The sequence below is a fragment of the Pecten maximus genome, chromosome 15 (genome assembly GCF_902652985.1).
Source record: "Pecten maximus chromosome 15, xPecMax1.1, whole genome shotgun sequence".
NCBI lineage: Eukaryota > Metazoa > Mollusca > Bivalvia > Pectinida > Pectinidae > Pecten > Pecten maximus.
The window spans coordinates 14,283,785-14,307,850 of NC_047029.1; the positions used below are offsets into that span (position 1 = coordinate 14,283,785).

The following is a 24,066-nucleotide window of genomic DNA, read 5'->3' on the forward strand; positions in this document are numbered from 1 at the left end:
TTCTGTATTAGAGAGTCCAGGCAGACAGATTACTGGTAACTTCTGTATTAGAGAGTCCAGGCAGACAGATTACTAGTAACTTCTGTATTAGAGAGTCCAGACAGACAGATTACTGGTAACTTCTGTATTAGAGAGTCCAGGCAGACAGATTACTAGTAACTTCTGTATTAGAGAGTCCAGGCAGACAGATTACTAGTAACTTCTGTATTAGAGAGTCCAGGCAGACAGATTACTAGTAACTTCTGTATTAGAGAGTCCAGGCAGACAGATTACTGGTAACTTCTGTATTAGAGAGTCCAGGCAGACAGATTACTGGTAACTTCTGTATTAGAGAGTCCAGGCAGACAGATTACTAGTAACTTCTGTATTAGAGAGTCCAGGCAGACAGATTACTGGTAACTTCTGTATTAGAGAGTCCAGGCAGACAGATTACTAGTAACTTCTGTATTAGAGAGTCCAGGCAGACAGATTACTAGTAACTTCTGTATTAGAGAGTCCAGGCAGACAGATTACTGGTAACTTCTGTATTAGAGAGTCCAGGCAGACAGATTACTAGTAACTTCTGTATTAGAGAGTCCAGGCAGACAGATTACTGGTAACTTCTGTATTAGAGAGTCCCACATCTGCCGAGGAGCATCAAGCACATGTGAATTGGCTTGCTAAGCCTAGTCAGATTGTCACTTGGTGCTTTAATCATGGCTGTAAGAACTGCACAGATTAACACTGTGATTATTAAGTTCTTGCTATAAATAACACTGTGATTATTAAGTTCTTGCTATAAATAACACTGTGATTATTAAGTTCTTGCTATAAATAACACTGTGATTATTAAGTTCTTGCTATAAATAACACTGTGATTATTAAGTTCTTGCTATAAATAACACTGTGATTATTAAGTTCTTGCTATAAATAACACTGTGATTATTAAGTTCTTGCTATAAATAACACTGTGATTATTAAGTTCTTGCTATAAATAACACTGTGATTATTAAGTTCTTGCTATAAATAACACTGTGATTATTAAGTTCTTGCTATAAATAACACTGTGATTATTAAGTTCTTGCTATAAATAACACTGTGATTATTAAGTTCTTGCTATAAATAACACTGTGATTATTAAGTTCTTGCTATAAATTACTTTAAGTCCAATTTCCGAAAGGTTCAGGTGATAAGGCACTTTTTTTTCTTTTTTTTTTAATTCAATTTTCAAATTTAGTTTGCAACTTGACGTTGTTTTTGTAGGCCTTATGGGATTTCAGCTCGAAGAGAATATATTGGCAATGACCACAATTCCTTCAGTCTAAATATACAATACGAACATCTTAATAAATATTTTTTATCTGTTTTTAAACTTAAATGAAATGAATTAATAGTATTTAGTTTGGCCCTATACATGTATAGCCGTCGATGGGCCGTAAAATCTAAAAAAAACATACAAACAAAACCACAATTCCTTCAGACAGCAGACATAAGAATGTAGCAGCCATTCACAACTCATAAAATATTGGATAAGATTTACAGCCAGAGTTATTACACAGGTATTGGCGATTCACCAGGGAATGAATAAGAACAGCTGGGAGTAGCTCCTTTATATAACGGTATTGCCATATCACCTTAAATCCCTGATACAATGATTGGAGAAGCTTGAGGTTACTGTGTAGGGGATACTTACAATGGGTGTAATGTTTAAACAGTAAGTCACTATTGATTGACATGGCTTTGAGATTTAAGTGAACCTGTTTACCTAGTATTAGGCAGATAAGATACATGTAAACAAATTTGTAATTATAAGCTACAACTTCAGTGGCCATGTCAGAGATAGTATATTCATTCAGATGGGAATTTTGTTAAAGTTACAAATCAGTCTGGTACAAAGTACTTAATGTCTGTTTAAAGAAATGAGATTATATAAATTGCTTCAATTTATGGAAATTCACTGTAGATATAAAAGAACCTTTAAAATGCAATTCTTCTTTCTAAAAAAGAGGTAGCTATTTAAAAAAAATGTACCTCCTTTCCAATTATATTTAGCGTCAAGCATACAGACACCCAAGGGACAAGGCAAAAGTGTCCTTTATAGAGGGATGTCCGCTACACAAGGTTGTCAACTATATAAGGGTGTCCGCTATATACGGGTGTCCACTATATAAGGGTGTCCTCTATATAAAGGTGTCCACTGTTTGACTGTAGATATTTCTTACAGTCAGTGTGGTATATTGTTTGCTCTAATTGTTAAAGCATTTCAATCAAAGTCATTCACAAATATTGAATTACAAATTTTCAATTCTGATCTGAAAAATGAGGTGAATCCTGTAGAGTAGTGTGATCTGTATGTGTTTGTAAATATGGAGATACGGAATACCAAGGAGAGTTGTTATATTAGAAAATGTTTAGTTAATTAATAAGAGACATTGACCTTCTGATTAGAATAGTAATTTATATTTACCGGTAAGTTGTATTCAATTATGATATTCTAACCAACCAAGCACTATCCCAAGTATTTCATGCCATTATCAATTAAGAGAATTGACATGCCAAGTCTGATGATTTTTTCATGATAACAATTCCATATGTTATTTTTGTATATTAGCCCAGAACTCCATCATCTGGTTAGTGTTGTATTGATTGTAGGTGGCCCTGTTTAGCTGTAGGTTGGTGAGGAATAAAGGGATTTTAATATTTAATTACAAACAGGTCATAACAGTTGCTCTGCCTTTAGGCAGAATATTTATCTAGGAAGAAGTAACATTGATCATTAGCAATTCACAAGTTCCTGTTAACAGGTGGCCACATGGAAAGTGAAATCTACACATGTATATATAAGTTGTCCCTGGATTTACATAAAACCACTAAGAATGAATGTCCTAGAATTATGTTCATGTGTTTGATGTAATCCATCGACTGGGTTTCTGCATTTGAATTAAAACTATACATTTATAAAGGGGTAGATTGCATAAAAAATTACAGTTTGCTTTGACTACGATGTCACTGGCTCAGTGGCTGTTTCTAACTGCACAGTGTGTTTACAGAAATTCAGTAAGAGTGTGCTTTATAAAACTATGTTTTCATGAATGTTTCATGTGGAATCATGCAGGGTTAAAAATGAATTTTCCAGAAAAACATGTTTACCAGTACATTGCTTCTGCATTGGAAAATCATTTCACACTTAGACAGTAATGACATATCCATGATGTAAGTATTATAAGCTCATCCATTCTCTCCTCCAAAAACAAGGGATAGATCAGGGGCACTAATTAGATACACTATAGTAATTAGCTTATACATATTCATTAGATACAATAGGGCTATCAGATTATACATATTCATTAGATACACTGGTTATCAGATTATACATATTCATTAGATATACTATGATTTTCAGATAATACATATTCATTAGATATACTATGATTTTCAGATAATACATATTCATTAGATACACTATGGTTATCAGATTATACATATTCATTAGATATACCATGATTTTCAGATAATACATATTCATTAGATACACTATGGTTATCAGATAATACATATTTATAATATACAAATCAATCAAATTCTGTACACATTCTCAACACAATCTGGGTTAGAGATACTTTGGACTCCCTTTAAATCATTTTCTTTTTTATAAGAGGGCTTATATTTTACCAAGAAATAGAATTATTTAATTAAAGAATGTCAGTACCCGTCTCTGAGATTTCCACAAACTGCCATGGAATTTTGCTGGAAATATTCCATGGAGTATTTAGACAGTTTTTTTTCCATGAAATGCCATGTGTGATAGAAAAATATTGACATGGAAATACAGATGGATTTTTGTAGAAAAAAATCCATGGAATTCCACAAACTGCCATGTAATTTCATGGATTTCCACGAACTGCCATGGAATTCCACGAACTGCCATGGAATTTCATGGATTTCCACGAACTGCCATGGAATTTCATGGATTTCCACCAAATGCCATGGAAACCCATATGCAACCACAGGGTTCAAAATTCTACTGGGGAAAAAAAACACAACAAAAATATAAATATCTTCAATTTGTATTATCGCAGGCTTTTATTTTCCTGGAAGGCTTCAGAAGGTCCCTCAAAACTATATTTATCTGCTCCTTCCCAGCACCAAACTCATTTTGCATGATCTCTGTAAAAAAAAAAAAAAAAATAAATCAGTTTGAAACTTATATAATAATTTTACCCTATTTGAGTTGATTCATAAAGCATCTTTGACTAAATTTTATAATCCTTTCTGTCAAGAAGAGGTTGGTTTGATATTGACTATTAAATCAAAGCCTAAAGTTAAACATTTATTTCATAATAAAATTTACCCTGTTGAAAAAAAGAGAACCTCTATATAAAGGACACCTCTCTATAAAGGACACTTGTCTTTTCCCTAGTGTCCTTTATATACGTACAGGTTTTACTGTATTAGAATGTAAACTTTATTTATATTTATTTAGTTTTACTTGCCTCTCAGATGATGAAACAATATTACCATATATAAGTCAGCCTGGTATACACCTTGTTACGGGACGTAGCTTAAAAGGTTGAATTAATTTGTGTGAGAACTGGTAAATATAGCCCTGAATGCTTGTGTATTGATGCTGATAGAGGCCCCGACCATTAGATGAGTGAATCCTCCAAGCCAGAGATAATCACTTGGTCCTGATGTAATTATATTGATCTTCCACAGTGTATTGATGTCATAAAGGCATGAACATATTTAATGGTTTGTAGACCATTCATTTTTGTTGATATTTGGTGTATCAAATAAACAAAGTTTGTAATCAATATATAAATTATCTTAAATAGGTTTTGATTCAGTGAGGAAATTTAATATCCATTAAATTCAGTGTTATTACGTAGTAAACCAGAATCAGTGATACTGTGATTGATGAAATGTTTGCTGACTTCATGGTAAACGGTAGAGAGGTAAACCTCTGTTGAAGATGTAAGTTGGGATATTATAATATAGCATCCCTCTGTCAATCTTTGAGTCGCCAGAAATTTGTCTATGTAAGAAAATTTTTAGAAAAGCCGCAAGGGACTAGCACCTTTAAATTTATTAATAGATACCATTAATTAGGGGAGAGTACATTGTTTTTCGTGGCTATATATGCTGGCAATAAGAACATTAGGCTGTAAGAAATGTCGTGAGAATTTCAAATTATTATCATCAGTTTGTGTTTTCTGGGGTATATACCGACACAGTATACATACAGTTACTAAAATATAAATGTAAGAAGTTTAATTCAAATCAATGATAAAAATAAAAAAAAATTGAAAACATGAAAATTTACTGTATCTTATCAAATATTGATGTATTTATTATCTAGCAGGATTAATGTTAGTTTATATATTTTTGTGTTTGTTCTGTTTGTTTAAATCTAGTCTAATCACATCTATCTTGTTGTGATAGTTAATGTTTAAACCCGATATTGTTGTAAAACAGGTAATAACTAAACAATAAGCCTACCTGTGATATTGTGTTAAATCTGTATGAATGAGCTTATGTCATCTCGGCCTTAAGTCAGACTGGGTTACTAATCCTGCTCGTCGCTACACATATTGATCGACAAGGTAAAGTAATAATCCTCATACACTTTTCTGAAACAGACTATAGGCCAGGTGTATGGAGGGATTTTCACCTATCCTGTTTCAACATGCATTCAACTGCTACCTGTAAATAAAGACAACATTTCTTGCTATGACTTATAATTAAAATTTTATTTGACCAAAGTTCTTTACACATAAAACTCATTTTCATTATATTAAAAAAAAGGAAATTAAAATGAAAAAATTCTATTCAAAATACATTGTATAAATAGTGGTTATATTTTATGTGAAGACTGGGTGTCTTTCAGCCAAAATTAATGTGTATTAGCCTTTCAAGTAAGGTTTAATAGATATACAAAAAGCCTATTGTGGTCCAGCTTGGTGAAATGGCTGGGAGTCGTAGAGGGACATAGCTTTAAGTAGTGGACTTGTGCCAATATATAGATCTGATCAGGGTTTATGATCCCGCTTCGTCGAGTGCAGACTCGTTTGTTTAGAATGTGATCTTATTCATCTGAGCTCTTGCATGGTGTTGATATGTTGTTAGCTATGGAAGGAGAGAAGCCATCAGCGTGTTGTGTGGCCTGAGATGTGTTGTTTTCTCCGATTAAGAAATCCAAGGACAAATGTTTTCGTACAGGTTTTGTTAAAGTCAATTTAACCTGGATTACCTGTAAAATTTACACCTGTTTATATAGGTGTCTATCTACCTGTGTATATCCGTGAACCTGGATAGAGAGAAGGAATCAGCTCTCTAGTGTCAGGGATAGAGAAGGAAATATGGATATCATGTCATGATTCTGAATTAGGAATACCTTCCAAAATGGATCCGGCTTCGGTTGGGAATAAGGACAGTGCCTTATTTGCTGACCTAGAGGGGGCAGGAAAAGGGCCAGGGAGTTTGTTTCAGGTATGTTGCATATGTCGATCTGTGCATTACATGGTGTATAATAGTGTTTCACCATATCATCAGCATCAAATATATTTTCAATTAAGAGTGAAATCTCACAATTGAGATTTCACTCTTAATTGAAAAAACAAATGCAAAAAATTAATATTAAGATGTAAAAATTTCCTGTAACATTTCTTCAAAATTAAGCGCTAGTTATCCATTTAAATGAATATTGATTTATGCATAATGGGTGGAGAAAGATTTTTATCTGGGTTTCTTGATATCATTCTATAAAATAATTTCATGGATTTAACAGATTGCTTTAATTTTCCTGTAGACATTCCTAGATAGAGAAAAATAATTAGTGGCATCTTAACGAGTAATTATTCATACATGTACACACCATGTAAACTAAAATCCTATTAGGCATATCACTCTGTAGGGTGTTTCAAGTATATTGGGATTGTTAACAAGATTTCAGAAGAAGCTTTTCTAGATTTAAGATAAATTATGTGTAAACAGAACTTTTTCAGTGAAAAAAGACATTATTATTTTATATGTAAAATATTTCACCTGTCAGGGAAGTTCTAACAGGTGCTCCTCTGAGATTTAGTTTCAGAAGTTTAAACGTTTTGCACTGTGAAGCATATATAGGTTTGATATACTTAATGAAAGCTAATTGGCTGGTGACCTGTGAAGTTGTGGGTTACTAAATAGTGGCAGATTATATTGATGATTATATAATTGTACGAGGGAATACATACCTAGTATACCTATATACCAGGGGAATACATACCTAGTATACCTATATACGAGGGAATACATACCTAGTATACCTATCAAGTGGTCGACGAGGGAATACATACCTAGTATACCTATATACGGGGGAATACATACCTAGTATACCTATATACGAGGGAATACGAACCTAGTATACCTATAAAGTGGTCGACGAGGGAATACATACCTAGTATACCTATATACGAGGGAATACATACCTAGTATACCTATATACGAGGGAATACGTACCTAGTATACCTATATACGGGGGAATACGTACCTAGTATACCTATATACGGGGGAATACGTACCTAGTATACCTATATACGAGGGAATACATACCTAGTATACCTATATACGAGGGAATACATACCTAGTATACCTATATACGAGGGAATACATACCTAGTATACCTATATAGTGGTCGACGGGGGAATACATACCTAGTATACCTATATACGAGGGAATACATACCTAGTATACCTATATACGGGGGAATACATACCTAGTATACCTATATACGAGGGAATACATACCTAGTATACCTATATATGGGGGAATACATACCTAGTATACCTATATACGGGGGAATACATACCTAGTATACCTATATACAAGGGAATACGTACCTAGTATACCTATATACGAGGGAATACATACCTAGTATACCTATATACGAGGGAATACATACCTAGTATACCTATATACGAGGGAATACATACCTAGTATACCTATATACGGGGGAATACATACCTAGTATACCTATATACGAGGGAATACATACCTAGTGTACCTATATATGAGGGAATACATACCTAGTATACCTATAAAGTGGTCGACGAGGGAATACGTACCTAGTATACCTATATACGAGGGAATACATACCTAGTATACCTATATACGAGGTAATACATACCTAGTATACCTATATACGAGGGAATACATACCTAGTATACCTATATACGAGGGAATACATACCTAGTATACCTATATACGAGGGAATACATACCTAGTATACCTATAAAGTGGTCGACGAGGGAATACGTACCTAGTATACCTATATACGAGGGAATACATACCTAGTATACCTATATACGAGGGAATACATACCTAGTATACCTATATACGAGGGAATACATACCTAGTATACCTATATACGAGGGAATACGTACCTAGTATACCTATATATGAGGGAATACATACCTAGTATACCTATATACGGGGGAATACATACCTAATATACCTATATACGAGGGAATACATACCTAGTATACCTATTAAGTGGTCGACGGCTATACAGTTTTATAAACTATTGAAGTTTTAACAAAATGTTATGGTGCACCGAATTGATTGTTCTATAAATATTGAAAGAGTTATAACTACAATCCTATTCTTTATATGCATTTTCATCAATAGCATAATGAGATTTTATATAAAAACTGTACGTGTCTGCTTTTCCTTCTTTAGTTAAACTTTTTGTGTTGCATAAGTTTCTCTGATAAATATATATAAATATATACAGTAAATTTTCACATTCAAACTCATTTATTGCTTTAATATTTAGTATTTTATTCTTGCATTTAATTAATTAAGCCTTCCTAAATCATCAATCTCAATATGGCATGTATTAGGTACATCAAACAGTTTTTTTGTTTTTTATAAATATGAAAAGTTATCACTTGAGTTGTTGGACCATGGACAAACCTGCAAAAGATATTACCAACAATGCTTTTTAATTATGTACATTGTATATGATTCACAATCATCAGAATTAATTTGCGCTTGCCAAAATTCAGTTTCTATGGAAACACTTAAACATAAAAATGCAGTAAAAGATGCAGAAGACAAAGTCGATGGGACAGGGTAGAATTAACATGTAGATAGTGTATTGGAGGGACAGAGTAAAATTAACATGTAGATAGTGTATTGGAGGGATAGAGTAGAATTAACATGTAGATAGTGTATTGGAGGGACAGAGTAGAATTAACATGTAGATAGTGTATTGGAGGGATAGAGTAAAATTAACATGTAGATAGTGTATTGGGGGGATAAAGGTCAAATTAACATGTAGATAGTGTATTGGAGGGATAGAGTAAAATTAACATGTAGATAGTGTATTGGAGGGACAGAGTATAATTAACATGTAGATAGTGTATTTGAGGGATAGAGTAAAATTAACATGTAGATAGTGTATTGGAGGGATAGAGTAAAATTAACATGTAGATAGTGTATTGGAGGGATAGAGTAAAATTAACATGTAGATAGTGTATTGGGGGGATAAAGGTCAAATTAACATGTAGATAGTGTATTGGAGGGATAAAGTAAAATTAAAATGTAGATAGTGTATTGGAGGGATAAAGGTCAAATAAACATGTAGATAGTGTATTGGGGGGATAAAGGTCAAATTAACATGTAGATAGTGTATTGGAGGGATAAAGTAAAATTAAAATGTAGATAGTGTATTGGAGGGATAAAGGTCAAATTAACATGTAGATAGTGTATTGGGGGGATAAAGGTCAAATTAACATGTAGATAGTGTATTGGGGGGATAAAGGTCAAATTAACATGTAGATAGTGTATTGGAGGGATAAAGGTCAAATAAACATGTAGATAGTCATAGAGTATTGGAAGGATAAAGGTCAAATTAACATGTAGATAGTGTATTGGAGGGATAAAGTAAAATTAACATGTAGATAGTGTATTGGAGGGATAGAGTAAAATTAACATGTAGATAGTGTATTGGAGGGATAAAAGGTCAAATTAACATGTAGATAGTGTATTGGAGGGATAAAGGTCAAATTAACATGAAGATAGTGTATTGGAGGGATAGAGTAAAATTAACATGTAGATAGTGTATTGGGGGGTTAAAGGTCAAATTAACATGTAGATAGTGTATTGGAGGGACAGAGTAGAATTAACATGTAGATAGTGTATTGGAGGGACAGAGTAGAATTAACATGTGATAGTGTATTTGAGGGATAATGGTCAAATTAACATGTAGATAGTGTATTGGAGGGATAGAGTAAAATTAACATGTAGATAGTGTATTGGAGGGATAAAGTAAAATTAACATGTAGATAGTGTATTGGAGGGACAGAGTAGAATTAACATGTAGATAGTGTATTGGAGGGATAAAGGTCAAATTAGTTAGTGTTAGTGATATACAATGTGAGGCGAGCTTTGTACCGATGGTTAACTCGCCCCTAATACTTGTGTGAGGTTAGTGAGGCGAGCTTTGTACCGATGGTAAAATCGCCCCCTAATGTTAGTGTGAGGTTAGTGAGGCGAGCTTTGTACCGATGGTAAAATCGCCCCCTAATGTTAGTGTGAGGTTAGTGAGGCGAGCTTTGTACCGATGGTAAACTCGCCCCCTAATACTAGTGTGAGGTTAGTAAGGTGAGCTTTGTACGGATGGTTAAAACTCGCCCCCTAATACTAGTGTGAGGTGAACTATGTACCGATGAGGGTATGCTCGATTATTATCAAATATGGTTCAATGAGGTGCAGGATTTCAGTATTATAACAACTGTATCAATATTTGATCAATGCAGCTTTTCAATCAATAATGAAATTGCTGTCCACTAAGAAACTGTAACGTTTCTCTGTTTCTCTACCGTTTGTCTGTGCCACTGTTCCTCGGTGCCACTGTTCCTCGGTGCCACTGTTCCTGGACATTGGGGCTGTCTACCGTTTGTCTGTGCCACTGTTCCTCGGTGCCACTGTTCCTGGACATTTGGGCTGTCTACCGTTTGTCTGTGCCACTGTTCCTGGACATTGGGGCTGTCTACCGTTTGTCTGTACCACTGTTCCTCGGTGCCACTGTTCCTGGACATTGGGCTGTCTACCGTTTGTCTGTACCACTGTTCCTCGGTGCCACTGTTCCTGGACATTGGGGCTGTCTACCGTTTGTCTGTGCCACTGTTCCTGGACATTGGGGCTGTCTACCGTTTGTCTGTACCACTGTTCCTCGGTGCCACTGTTCCTGGACATTGGGGCTGTCTACCGTTTGTCTGTGCCACTGTTCCTGGACATTGGGCTGTCTACCGTTTGTCTGTACCACTGTTCCTCGGTGCCACTGTTCCTGGACATTGGGGCTGTCTACCGTCGTAGTTTCTGATATAAAACACAGCTAGGTGATCTCAAATCAATACATTAATTGCTCCAGGGCAGTGCATCTTGTTGAATTGTAAACAAATATTTTATTACTTATTGCTCTAATGCTCATTAGCTTCACCTAGTCTCTGTTTTTATATGTTCACATCATTTACAGAGGAATCTGCTTAATTGCATATGCTTTTACCCAGGTAAAAATATGTAAATAAGTGGAATATGGATATAAGGGAAGTAAGGGATTGGTTCCTTCCTAGACACTGATGTGTGTCACCCATTAGACATGGAGAATGTGCACTAATTTGTATTAATCATTTACAGGTCAAAAATGATTTAAAAGCATGATTTTTCAAGAACTAATGTGTTTATATGAACTAGAAAATGAAGTAATTAGAATGTGATTTAAAATATTGCGTTGTTTATATCTTGACCTGATAGATACCGATAAACATGTCAATCTGCCTTTGTTGAAGACACTGGCATATTTGTTCAATAAGCAAAATATTCTTCAGCCTTAGTGACATTACGATCCAAGTTTGTTTGTGTTTGAAAATAGCACAACAGCTGACGGAAAATATGATTATGGTACTGTGCAGTACACATACTAACCCATCATTAAAAGTACAAAATCTTTGTTGTACATTATTAAAAATTTAAAACAAATTGCATTGTAAAAACATTATAAAACAATTTCCTTACATGCATCCCCATACAACTGTCGCTATAGTTATTAACACTTACAAACGTTAACTATTTTACTCTTAATGCTCCCATGATGCAATGCACCTAACATAAACAATCGTATCATGGTGGCAGTAGTAAAAGCATGGTTTCATCAATACAGACCAAACTACAGTTATGATGATGTACTAAATAAATAAATCTCAAAAATAAATCTGCTCTTTAAATGTTTTGATTAACATTTATTCTAGATGTGATGGGAGTCGTGGTCTGCCCATCCGTAAACAATCTTTGTTATCGCTACTTCTTGAAAACTAACTGCAGGGATATTCCTCAAATTTCATTCGTAGGTTCCACTTGTTCTTGTAATCAGATTATTAAGGAAAAAGAGAGAAGATCTGTCTGACATAGAACCAATCTAGATCATTTAATGGTGGGTGCCAACCATCTTATTCAATATACATGCCGACATAACCAGACTTGTCAAAGACTTAAACATGATCAAAATTGATTAATGATCGATTTTGAAGTGAAAGCACATTTTATAGAAAATTAAGATAGGTACATTTTTTTTGGTGAAAATTACTGTCAAAACATGGACATCTACTGTGACAGTTTTTCAAAATGGTGATAAAAATCATTGCTCAGGACTTATTGAGATTTTACTTTCATTATAAAAATATTTGAGATAAGGCCACGTCCCTTAAAAATATCTTGGTTTGCTGTAACCCGACCAGGGGATCTTTATTTTGTTCAGTTAAGATTTTCAACCTTTAATATGAAAACAAATCAAAAGATGGAAATCATTATCGTTATTTATTTTGTGTTCTTAAACAAAAGAAACCCACATCAACCTTATTTGGGTTTGACGGACGTAGTTTCCAACCTGCACTGCCACTTCCGGACATAAATATCCAGAACCATCAAATCGCTAAAAAAAAGTTTTTATTTTTCATAATAAAATGTTTTGAGTCAGCGCACTTTTTCCTGGTCGGGTTACGCCAAACCAACTGTATTTTTATTTTGGCCTGACAGCCACGTCCATTAACAGATGGCACCATTAGTGTGTGTTGATATTAGTACAAACGCCAGGTGATCGAATCGATTGATGTTGTGAAGGACTTGCTGGTTTATAATTAACCTCTGTGGTGATATTGCTACAGGAAAGTCTGACATGTTTTTAAACAGAAAAGTCTGCTATCAGTCTCATGTCACTTTATTGAGACATTTGTCATCATCCCATTTCGCATGAATTTCAAACAGAAGTCAATTATTGGTCTGTATTTCATATGGCTTTCATACGAAGGAGTGAGCCAGCATTATAGTCAAATTCATGATTTTCACTTAGAGGTCACAGGGTCATTGATCAGATTCACTTTTTGGGAATAATAAATTACTGTGTAAAATAAATAACAAGTATATGACCATTTCAAGAATCAATGTACAATTTTGGGGCCAAATTAAAGCACTGAACCAAATATGGAATCCCTCCCCAATATTTACATACATCATTGAGGTCTGGCATTCAATGCTAAGCCAAGATTCTATCCAAGGGAGGTAAATTGTACAGTGTTTGCCCTGATAATGTCTTACCTGCAGGAACTTGCATCGGGGTAAATTTCCAAATTTATAGTTAACTACATGTATATGACCTTGCAGATTTGAAACACCAAGATCAAGCATATGTTAAGGGCCTGGTCAATGGATGGTCAATCAAAACAACCATAATAGCATACCTGTGGAAACTATTAGTGTTGACAGTATTGACAGCATCAGGTATTCCTTTGAAGTCACTGGCTGTGAAAATGCCATCTGTTTAGCAGTAATTGAAATTTCCGCCTTAGAACCTTTTTTCGTTCAGGGCTCAATTTCCCTGCCAAGATTGGATGTGAAATGGTGTTATTTTCGCCGAGGTAACAATTGTTTGAACACGTTTCAGTATAGTCGGTATAGGAAAAGATGGATCCATCATAAAATACAAGGTGTTAGATGTCTGGAAATCGTATACCCCATCATTATCTGGGTGTACTAAAATGTTGTTGTGTATTGGATATTATTGATTATCGGAGATTGATTATCGGAGATTGATTACAGAGTGTGATAAAATATTTGATGAATTGTAAAAAGTGTTCACAGCATAAAATCATTAAGAAGAAATATGTGCTTTATGGAATAATTTCCTGGTATTGAACCGGGTCCTGTTTGATTTAAAGTACTCTATTTGTACACTTTATATTTAAGCACCTCATTTCATAAAATCAAAATTCTTACAATTTGGTTCTTGTTTCTTTATTTATGTCAAGGAATTTCTTTATTTTGGGAAATTACAGTAAAGAACACTGATGGACAAAATTAGAAATCAATTATCATTAAATGAGAACCATAAGTGTTAGATATAAGTACTGTTTATTAATTTCATTTCTCAAGTAGAAAACTAGAAATCATTAAACCAGTGATCTCCAGTTATAATAGGTTATCTTTATGAAGGTTATTTTCAAGGGTGTCTTGACCGTCTGGAGCACTATTTTATGCACTATTTTAATTAAATCATGTAAAAGAAATCCAATTTGTATGTTGAAAATAAATTTATTGTCCATGTTATAACTTCCGTAAAAGTGCAAAAAATTTTAAGGATCAGGCTCTTTTAGAGAAATGTATCGACCTTTTTAAATTGTTTTGAAATAATGTAGCATGAGATTTTAAGTAACTTATAATCAGAAGATTGTGGGTTGAAATCTGAGTAATAGACACACAAACAACTCGGAATACTACTACTGCTTAATTAAATATTTCTTTTAAATGTAACACTTTATTGTAGTAAATGAGGAAGCAACTCCAAGTAAGAAAACATATAAGTAAGAACTCTTCTTTGTTAGAGGTACACAAACAGTATATGTACAGGGGTATATATAGGGGCTATGGTGGCCGAGTGGTTAAGGTGTCCCGATACTTTATCACTAGCCCTCCATCTCTGGGATGCGAGTTCGAAACCTACGTGGGGCAGTTGCCAGGTACTGACTGTAGGCCGGTGATTTTTCTCCGGGGACTCCGGCTTTCCTCCACCTCCAAAACCTGGCACATCCTTAAATGACCCTGGCTGTTAATATGACGTTAAACAAAATAAACCAAACCAAAGTATATGTACACTACACCTTAACTATTTAATGGACATAACAGATGTGCATTACACCTGAACATACCAGGTAATCGTTCAGGCATATTGTTTTTATATAGATAATGTACGATATAAGCTTGTAAGATTGACTCTGATAACTCTGCCAAATTCTTTATTGATCTGGCTAAAGGATTGATCTGTGAATATTGATTTATTTTTCCACGATTGGGTGTCAATCCCTGGTAAGTTTAGTGGAATTGATTGACAGTAGGCACACTTTGACCAGATGGTATACATTGTATATTCTGTCTTTATCTTATACAATTATCTGTTTGAAATGCACAATGAAAAATAAACAAACAAAATTATTATTATTAAGTGTTTCCATCAGAAATAAGTTAAAAGATTATGAATCATGGGTGATCGTTTTTGAAATATATATTATGATTATGCTTTTTAGGCATCATGCTGTGCCTAATATATAATAAAAAAAAATTCAGATAAAGATAAAATCCAGAATTATTTTGTACATATAATTAATTTTTTTTTGACAATTATTAAAAGAAAAAGAATCTGATTAAAATCCTTTTAGTACCTGCCAAAAATGTTCACATTTTCAGTAACTCGAGAATTCCAGTTCCAACAGTTAAATGGTAAATTACTTTGATAAAAGGTTCACTATATTTTGTGAGCTATTTAGATACCCATAAGTTTTATTAATATGATTTATTGATAAGGTTCTCACAGGATTTTGTTTTTGTTGTTGATTATCAATAATCAATATTAATGGAATATTTTACGTTCCCAATTGAGTTATATTGTGACTAAAAACAAAAATTTCGATATTTTTAGCTGGCCTAAGAAAGTAAGAAAGCTCTATATATCTCAGGACATAGAGAGGAAACTCTTTTGTACTTAACAGCTCAGAATACAATACAAGTGGTCCTGTACAATATACCATTGGTAAATGTTGTGTTTGTTTTTTAAATGTTACAAGTAGATGTATTGTACATAGCAGTAATTGTGCTCTAAATTAGAAGTTTGTTAATTCACAAGAGAGTGGCGTACCTGTAATTGGTGACATTGTATGTATAGAGTATGTTACAGGTACAAAATGTAGTAATATGTGTGGGCCCTCCTCTCTGTAAAATATGCACAATTAGACAATACTTCATGATAAATTTTAAAGAAGACATATCTCTTGAGTGAATCTAAAAAAATAAATAAATAAATAAATAAATAAATAAAAAAGAAAGATAGAAAGAAATTCATTAAATTTAAAGAAAACACTAGAGAAATTAAAGGAATCCTATTTGAATGGAAGGGGACGTCAGTTTAATATGACATAATATCAAAATAAGTATTCTGTAAAATTCTTACAATACCTTACATGTTGTACACCCAATGAAACGTCATATTTTGTCATACAGTTTTTACTTTCTCTTTTATATATACTTTAAACAGATGATGTTAATATTATTTTGAGACTAAATTTACAAAACAAACATTTTAAAATCTGAAGTTGTTTACCTTAGCTTTCTTCAACCTTTTGATCCTTGTTGGAAACTTGGTGAAATACTGCCTACTATAGCTGTCACACAGGGAGTCGGGTACTTGTAAATGGTAATTATCACACCAATTATAGACGGCAGTTTTGCAGTAAAGCTGGTGCCAACGTTCCAATGCATACCTGTAGATCAGTAAGTCTGATTAACAGGTAACAAGCTTGCATTTCTTGGCCCTTTGTTTCCTGTGGAAGGTGTCCAGGTTGCATCATCAAAAATTCATACGGAGGTTCAGTGGGAGGAAATCAATTGTACGCGGTCTTCTACAAGAACCAATAGAGTAACTCGGATATCAAACACAGCTACTGCCTTCATTTGTGATGTACCTGGCATTTCTTCAAGACATTAATTAATGCAAACTCTCTGATTGGTCCCTTTGAATCCCTAGGGATCTCACAATATCCTTCAGAATCTTCCAACAGATGGTGCTAGTTGTCTTGAAGAACTGTTCTGAGAACTAGGTTCCAATCCTAGTCTTGTTTTTTTTTACTTTTATAAATCTTTGTTGTGTGTATATTTATTATAGAAGTCTGTGTGGACCAATATCATTTTTTTAAACATTATTTTTGTCTTTGCAAGATATTGCATCAATACATTGATTGCATTACTTTAAAAGTGAAGAAGATAAACTGTAAAGTGCCATATTTGTGTGTATAGCTTACACAGAAACATGGATCTCCTTAAGAGGAAGATCAAAGAAAATTAGCTGAATGTGAACATTTATTTACCATTGTTCAGGAATCCATGGACTGATTAGTTTGGGACTAGATAAAAGTGAAATGGCGTTTTGTTTGAAGGACCCCTCACAGCTTTTAAACTTCAGACCTCTGGAGTGTGTTGGATGTTAAATCATCCAGATGCAGTTCTGGGATAAAGACTTTGGATTGTACCATGGAAATGTCCAATATATTAGAATTGAGGATCGATACTTTAGAATTGAAGTGACTTTCAGCTCAGGATATTTAAACAGGATCATCATCTTGTAGATTTATAAATGGCTGTGTTTTTTCTGAGGATTTAAATTAGTATTATTTGGATGTTTAAATCTGTGCTATTCAATAATTCATTTAAAGCTAGCGATTTATACATCTAGCTTAACTATTATAGTTGTATTTATTAGTAGGTATTGAAAGTATTGTAAATGAAATCCAATGTTATTCTCTACATAACAAATTTATTTATTATACATATAAACCGTCTAAGGCAGCTTAGGATATATACATATTTTAAATATCTATTTCCTTATACACATAAACTTAATGCTGATGTATGTAACTTATATGAAATTCCGTGAAACTCATTTTCATATTGATTTTTTAAGCTTTCCATTCATCAAAATTTTATTGATTTTATTTTCTGAAATATGATTTTATTTATATTGATCAAATTTATTAGATAGCCTTAGGATTTTTTTTTACTCTATCTTGTAATTACTATTAGCATAACCTTATTTAAAAGTTGTTATAATTTTTCAAATTTAACAAATGACGGTTTAACCATATATTTTCTAATTGTTAAAAAAAATACCCCCAGTTTTTGAGCTGAAAACTTCAGATTATCAACAAGAAAGGATGATAAACATCTAAACCTGACATTTCAAAAATGAGGTGGACAAGCAATGTATGATTCTGAGGAGAATTTTGGGAGTATTATGATGCATGTGTAGTTACGTCCGAGTACTCCCTCTCACAGACCCCAACATGTTCCAGAATCTATAAGGCTTGTTGGCCTCTAGTATTCCTCCTACAGACCCCAACATGTTCCAGAATCTATAAGGCTTGTTGGCCTCTAGTATTCCTCCTACAGACCCCAACATGTTCCAGATAGATTCTATGAGGCTTGTTGGCCTTGAACAAAGAGAAGGACTTGTTCTTAGCTGGCTACCTGATGGTTTAATGATTGAAGTTTCAAAACAGAAGGTAAGTATTAAAAAAAAATATATACAGAATTTGAAGAATTAATTTAGAATATAATTTAAAGATGTGTTAAACTACTTCCAGGCACGTAAATGCCTATACACAAACATAAAGTTGTGTACACCTTATTAAAAAAAAAAGTGAAAAAATGTCATTTATATTTGTTTATCTACAAACGAAATACAAATGATATGTCTATAGTGATACGGTTCGTACTGAACAGAGTGATTGATATAAACAGTCATTCCATGGCAGGACATTTTTTAACCAGTCAAACTCAAAATCTGGTTTGGCAAATTGGACCAAAAAAATCCTACACAAGTTTCTTTAAAAGAAATTCTGATTTGCCCAACAAGAAGCATCAGAAACAAGTCAAAATGAAAACAAAGCTCCTCGTTGGTTGTCAGAATTGCAAAATGCTTATGATAACATTTTAGAAATGTTCAGGACATGAAAAATTAAAGCCAAATGTATGCATTTTCATGTTCACGATTTTTAAGATGTACATGTATATGTATGCATGTGAAGTTGAAATAAATTTAAAAAATAACCCCAACAAAATTTAGTTTTGGATATGATATCCAATGGTTAAACATGAAATATGAGAAAATAGACAAAAAATCCAAATAATTTCACGATCACTTGTCATTTTGCTCTACTTTCCCCTAATCATCAAATTATTAAATGGAAGAGGAAAAGAAAGGAAAAGTAGAGAAAAGTGCAGAAAAGATCAGTCCTTTTTAGGACCAATGCGGATCTTTCAATTTGGGACACATGGAGCTGGGATCCCTTGTCTTGATTCCCTTAGTCTATTTTGTATTGGGTTGCCTTAAAAAAAATGCAAACTGCATTTAGGGAGCTTAGCCCCTGGTATCCTACCTCACTTAAACATGTAAAAGTACTTGGCAACACACCAGTGACTTCAGCTTCTCTGGGTACATCGATTAATGTTTGTAGAAATTCCATCACATGTGAACTTGTATTTCACTGTCCAAGGGAGGTAATGTGGTATGTTCTCAAAGCATTGGGTAAATGTTATGCCTGTCATTCGTCCATCAAAATATTATAGTCATTAAAATGTATTGACTTTGGTAAAATGTTGCCTGGTTGTGATCAGATGGCCATGATGATGGCTGTGACATCTTGCTTTGATGCCATGTTGCTTGGCTATAAAATCAATCGTTGTCTTGTTTATTATGGCCAAATTACTGAAATGTTGCTTTGATAAACAAATTTTTAACAGTGATGAAATGTTGCAAGGTTTTGATTAGATAATGCCTTTATATGATCAGGTGTTGTCTAGCTGCGATCAGGTGTTGTCTAGTTGTCATCAGGTGTTGTCTAGCTGCGATCAGGTGTTGTCTAGCTGTGATCAGGTGTTGTCCAGCTGCGATCAGGTGTTGTCTAGTTGTGATCAGGTGTTGTCTAGTTGTGATCAGGTGTTGTCTAGTTGTGATCAGGTGTTGTCTAGTTGTGATCAGGTGTTGTCTAGTTGTGATCAGGTGTTGTCTAGCTGTCATCAGGTGTTGTCTAGTTGTGATCAGGTCATGTCAGGCTGTGATCAGGTGTTGTCCAGCTGCGATCAGGTGTTGTCTAGCTGTGATCAGGTGTTGTCTAGCTGTGATCAGGTGTTGTCTAGCTGTGATCAGGTGTTGTCTAGTTGTGATCAGGTGTTGTCTAGTTGTGATCAGGCGTTGTCTAGTTGTGATCAGGTGTTGTCTAGCTGCGATCAGGTGTTGTCTAGTTGTGATCAGGTGTTGTCTAGTTGTGATCAGGTGTTGTCTAGTTGTGATCAGGTGTTGTCCAGTTGGGATCAGGTGTTGTCTAGTTGTCATCAGGTGTTGTCTAGCTGTCATCAGGTGTTATCTAGTTGTGATCAGGTGTTGTCTAGCTGTGATCAGGTGTTGTCTCGTGATCAGGTGTTGTCTAGTTGTGATCAGGTGTTGTCTAGCTGTCATCTGGTGTTGTCTAGTTGTGATCAGGTGTTGTCTAGTTGTGATCAGGTGTTGTGTAGCTGTGATCAGGTGTTGTGTAGCTGTGATCAGGTGTTGTCTAGTTGTGATCAGGTGTTGTCTAGCTGTCATCAGGTGTTGTCTAGTTGTGATCAGGTGTTGTCTAGTTGTGATCAGGTGTTGTCTAGCTGTGATCAGGTGTTGTCTAGCTGTGATCAGGTGTTGTCTAGTTGGGATCAGGTGTTGTCTAGTTGTGATCAGGTGTTGTCTAGTTGTGATCAGGTGTTGTCGAGCTGTGATCAGGTGTTGTCTAGTTGTGATCAGGTGTTGTCTAGCTGTCATCAGGTGTTGTCTAGCTGTGATCAGGTGTTGTCTAGTTGTGATCAGGTGTTGTCCAGCTGTGATCAGGTGTTGTGTAGCTGTGATCAGGTGTTGTGTAGCTGTGATCAGGTGTTGTCCAGCTGTCATCAGGTGTTGTCTAGCTGTGATCAGGTGTTGTCTAGTTGTGATCAGGTGTTGTCTAGCTGTGATCAGGTGTTGTCTAGCTGTGATCAGGTGTTGTCTAGTTGTGATCAGGTGTTGTCTAGTTGTGATCAGGTGTTGTCTAGTTGTGATCAGGTGTTGTCTAGCTGTGATCAGGTGTTGTCTAGTTGTCATCAGGTGTTGTCTAGCTGTCATCAGGTGTTGTCTAGCTGTGATCAGGTGTTGTCTAGTTGTGATCAGGTGTTGTCCAGCTGTGATCAGGTGTTGTGTAGCTGTGATCAGGTGTTGTGTAGCTGTGATCAGGTGTTGTCCAGCTGTGATCAGGTGTTGTGTAGCTGTGATCAGGTGTTGTGTAGCTGTCATCAGGTGTTGTCCAGCTGTCATCAGGTGTTGTCTAGCTGTGATCAGGTGTTGTCTAGCTGTGATCAGGTGTTGTCTAGCTGTGATCAGGTGTTGTCTAGTTGTGATCAGGAGTTGTCTAGTTGTCATCAGGTGTTGTCTAGCTGTCATCAGGTGTTGTCTAGTTGTGATCAGGTGTTGTCTAGCTGTGATCAGGTGTTGTCTAGTTGTGATCAGGTGTTGTCTAGCTGTGATCAGGTGTTGTCTAGCTGTGATCAGGTGTTGTCTAGTTGTGATCAGGTGTTGTCCAGCTGTGATCAGGTGTTGTCCAGCTGTGATCAGGTGTTGTGTAGCTGTGATCAGGTGTTGTCCAGCTGTCATCAGGTGTTGTGTAGCTGTCATCAGGTGTTGTGTAGCTGTCATCAGGTGTTGTCCCGCTGTCATCAGGTGTTGTCTAGCTGTGATCAGGTGTTGTGTAGCTGTGATCAGGTGTTGTCCAGCTGTGATCAGGTGTTGTCTAGTTGTGATCAGGAGTTGTCTAGTTGTCATCAGGTGTTGTCTAGCTGTCATCAGGTGTTGTCCAGTTGTCATCAGGTGTTGTCTAGTTGTGATCAGGTGTTGTCTAGTTGTGATCAGGTGTTGTCTAGCTGTGATCAGGTGTTGTCTAGTTGTGATCAGGTGTTGTCTAGCTGTCATCAGGTGTTGTCTAGCTGTGATCAGGTGTTGTCTAGTTGTGATCAGGTGTTGTCTAGCTGTGATCAGGTGTTGTCTAGCTGTGATCAGGTGTTGTCTAGTTGTGATCAGGTGTTGTGTAGCTGTCATCAGGTGTTGTCCAGCTGTCATCAGGTGTTGTGTAGCTGTGATCAGGTGTTGTGTAGCTGCCATCAGGTGTTGTCCAGCTGTCATCAGGTGTTGTCTAGCTGTGATCAGGTGTTGTCTAGCTGTGATCAGGTGTTGTCTAGCTGTCATCAGGTGTTGTCTAGTTGTGATCAGGAGTTGTCTAGTTGTCATCAGGTGTTGTCTAGCTGTCATCAGGTGTTGTCTAGCTGTCATCAGGTGTTGTCCAGTTGTCATCAGGTGTTGTCTAGTTGTGATCAGGTGTTGTCTAGTTGTGATCAGGTGTTGTCTAGTTGTGATCAGGTGTTGTCTAGCTGTCATGAGGTGTTGTGTAGCTGTCATGAGGTGTTGTGTAGCTGTCATCAGGTGTTGTGTAGTTGTCATCTGGTGTTGTCCAGCTGCGATCAGGTGTTGTCCAGCTGCGATCAGGTGTTGTCTAGCTGTGATCAGGTGTTGTCTAGCTGTGATCAGGTGTTGTCTAGCTGTGATCAGGTGTTGTCTAGCTTGTCATCAGGTGTTGTCTAGCTGTGATCAGGTGTTGTCTAGCTGTGATCAGGTGTTGTCTAGTTGTGATCAGGTGTTGTCTAGTTGTGATCAGGTGTTGTCCAGCTGTCATCAGGTGTTGTCCAGCTGTCATCAGGTGTTGTCTAGCTGTCATCAGGTGCTGTGTAGCTGTCATGAGGTGTTGTGTAGTTGTCATCAGGTGTTGTCTAGTTGTGATCAGGTGTTGTCCAGCTGTGATCAGGTGTTGTCCAGCTGTCATCAGGTGTTGTCTAGCTGTCATCAGGTGTTGTGTAGCTGTCATCAGGTGTTGTGTAGTTGTCATCAGGTGTTGTCTAGTTGTGATCAGGTGTTGTCAAGCTGTCATCAGGTGTTGTCTAGTTGTGATCAGGTGTTGTCTAGTTGTGATCAGGTGTTGTCTAGTTGTGATCAGGTGTTGTCCAGCTGTCATCAGGTGTTGTCCAGCTGTCATCAGGTGTTGTCTAGCTGTCATCAGGTGCTGTGTAGCTGTCATGAGGTGTTGTGTAGTTGTCATCAGGTGTTGTCTAGTTGTGATCAGGTGTTGTCCAGCTGTGATCAGGTGTTGTCCAGCTGTCATCAGGTGTTGTGTAGCTGTCATCAGGTGTTGTGTAGCTGTCATGAGGTGTTGTGTAGTTGTCATCAGGTGTTGTCTAGTTGTGATCAGGTGTTGTCAAGCTGTCATCAGGTGTTGTCTAGTTGTGATCAGGTGTTGTAAGGCTGTCATCAGGTGTTGTAAGGCTGTCATCAGGTGTTGCCCAACTAAGAATGAATGCTTCTTGTCTTTGATGAAATGTTCTTGGACTATATAATTAATACACATAACTTACCTTGATCAAATGATGATTTAAATATTGTCATTGTTTTAGAAATACTGTAGGACGGTAAATGTTGTTCAGACCATTATAAATTCTGTCATAATTACTATGAGATTTTAGATTTTAGACATGAAGACTGATTTCAGTTGCTACTGAATAAATAAATACAAACAGAATTTGTGGAAATCACTGTGAATGGGAAGTAAGGGTTTGTAATCCTCTATCCTGTGAGGTTAGAGAGTTGGAATCTACCAGATTATACAGGTACCAACCCAGATTTGTCATTGTGTCAAAATCTAGGCCATCCAAATATGTAAATACTAGTAACAATTATCTGGTGATGTGGACTTTTAAATCTTATCTAAACACTTACAAATATTGACTTTAAATTTTGACTTGTGACATTGTGGGATCATACGTTTGACTGACTAAGTCGTAATTCTTCTATACTGTGTCTCTGTTTACAACTAAATATCCTCCTTCACCAATTCAGGATGATTT

At 35.6% G+C, this 24,066-nt stretch overlaps 1 protein-coding gene and 1 long non-coding RNA gene across 3 annotated transcripts in view; one reads left to right on the plus strand and one right to left on the minus strand.

Moving 5' to 3' along the window:
* The window catches only part of LOC117343218 (nucleoprotein TPR-like), a 158,981-nt gene that overhangs the window by 50,938 nt on the left and 83,977 nt on the right, over positions 1 to 24,066 (plus strand). The window lies entirely within an intron of this gene.
* LOC117343220 lies at positions 3,645 to 17,230 on the minus strand. The gene is made up of 3 exons (XR_004536009.1): positions 16,667 to 17,230; positions 5,479 to 5,682; positions 3,645 to 4,146 (listed from the first exon to the last, which is right to left on the minus strand). It is a non-coding gene; the product is annotated as an uncharacterized LOC117343220 (long non-coding RNA).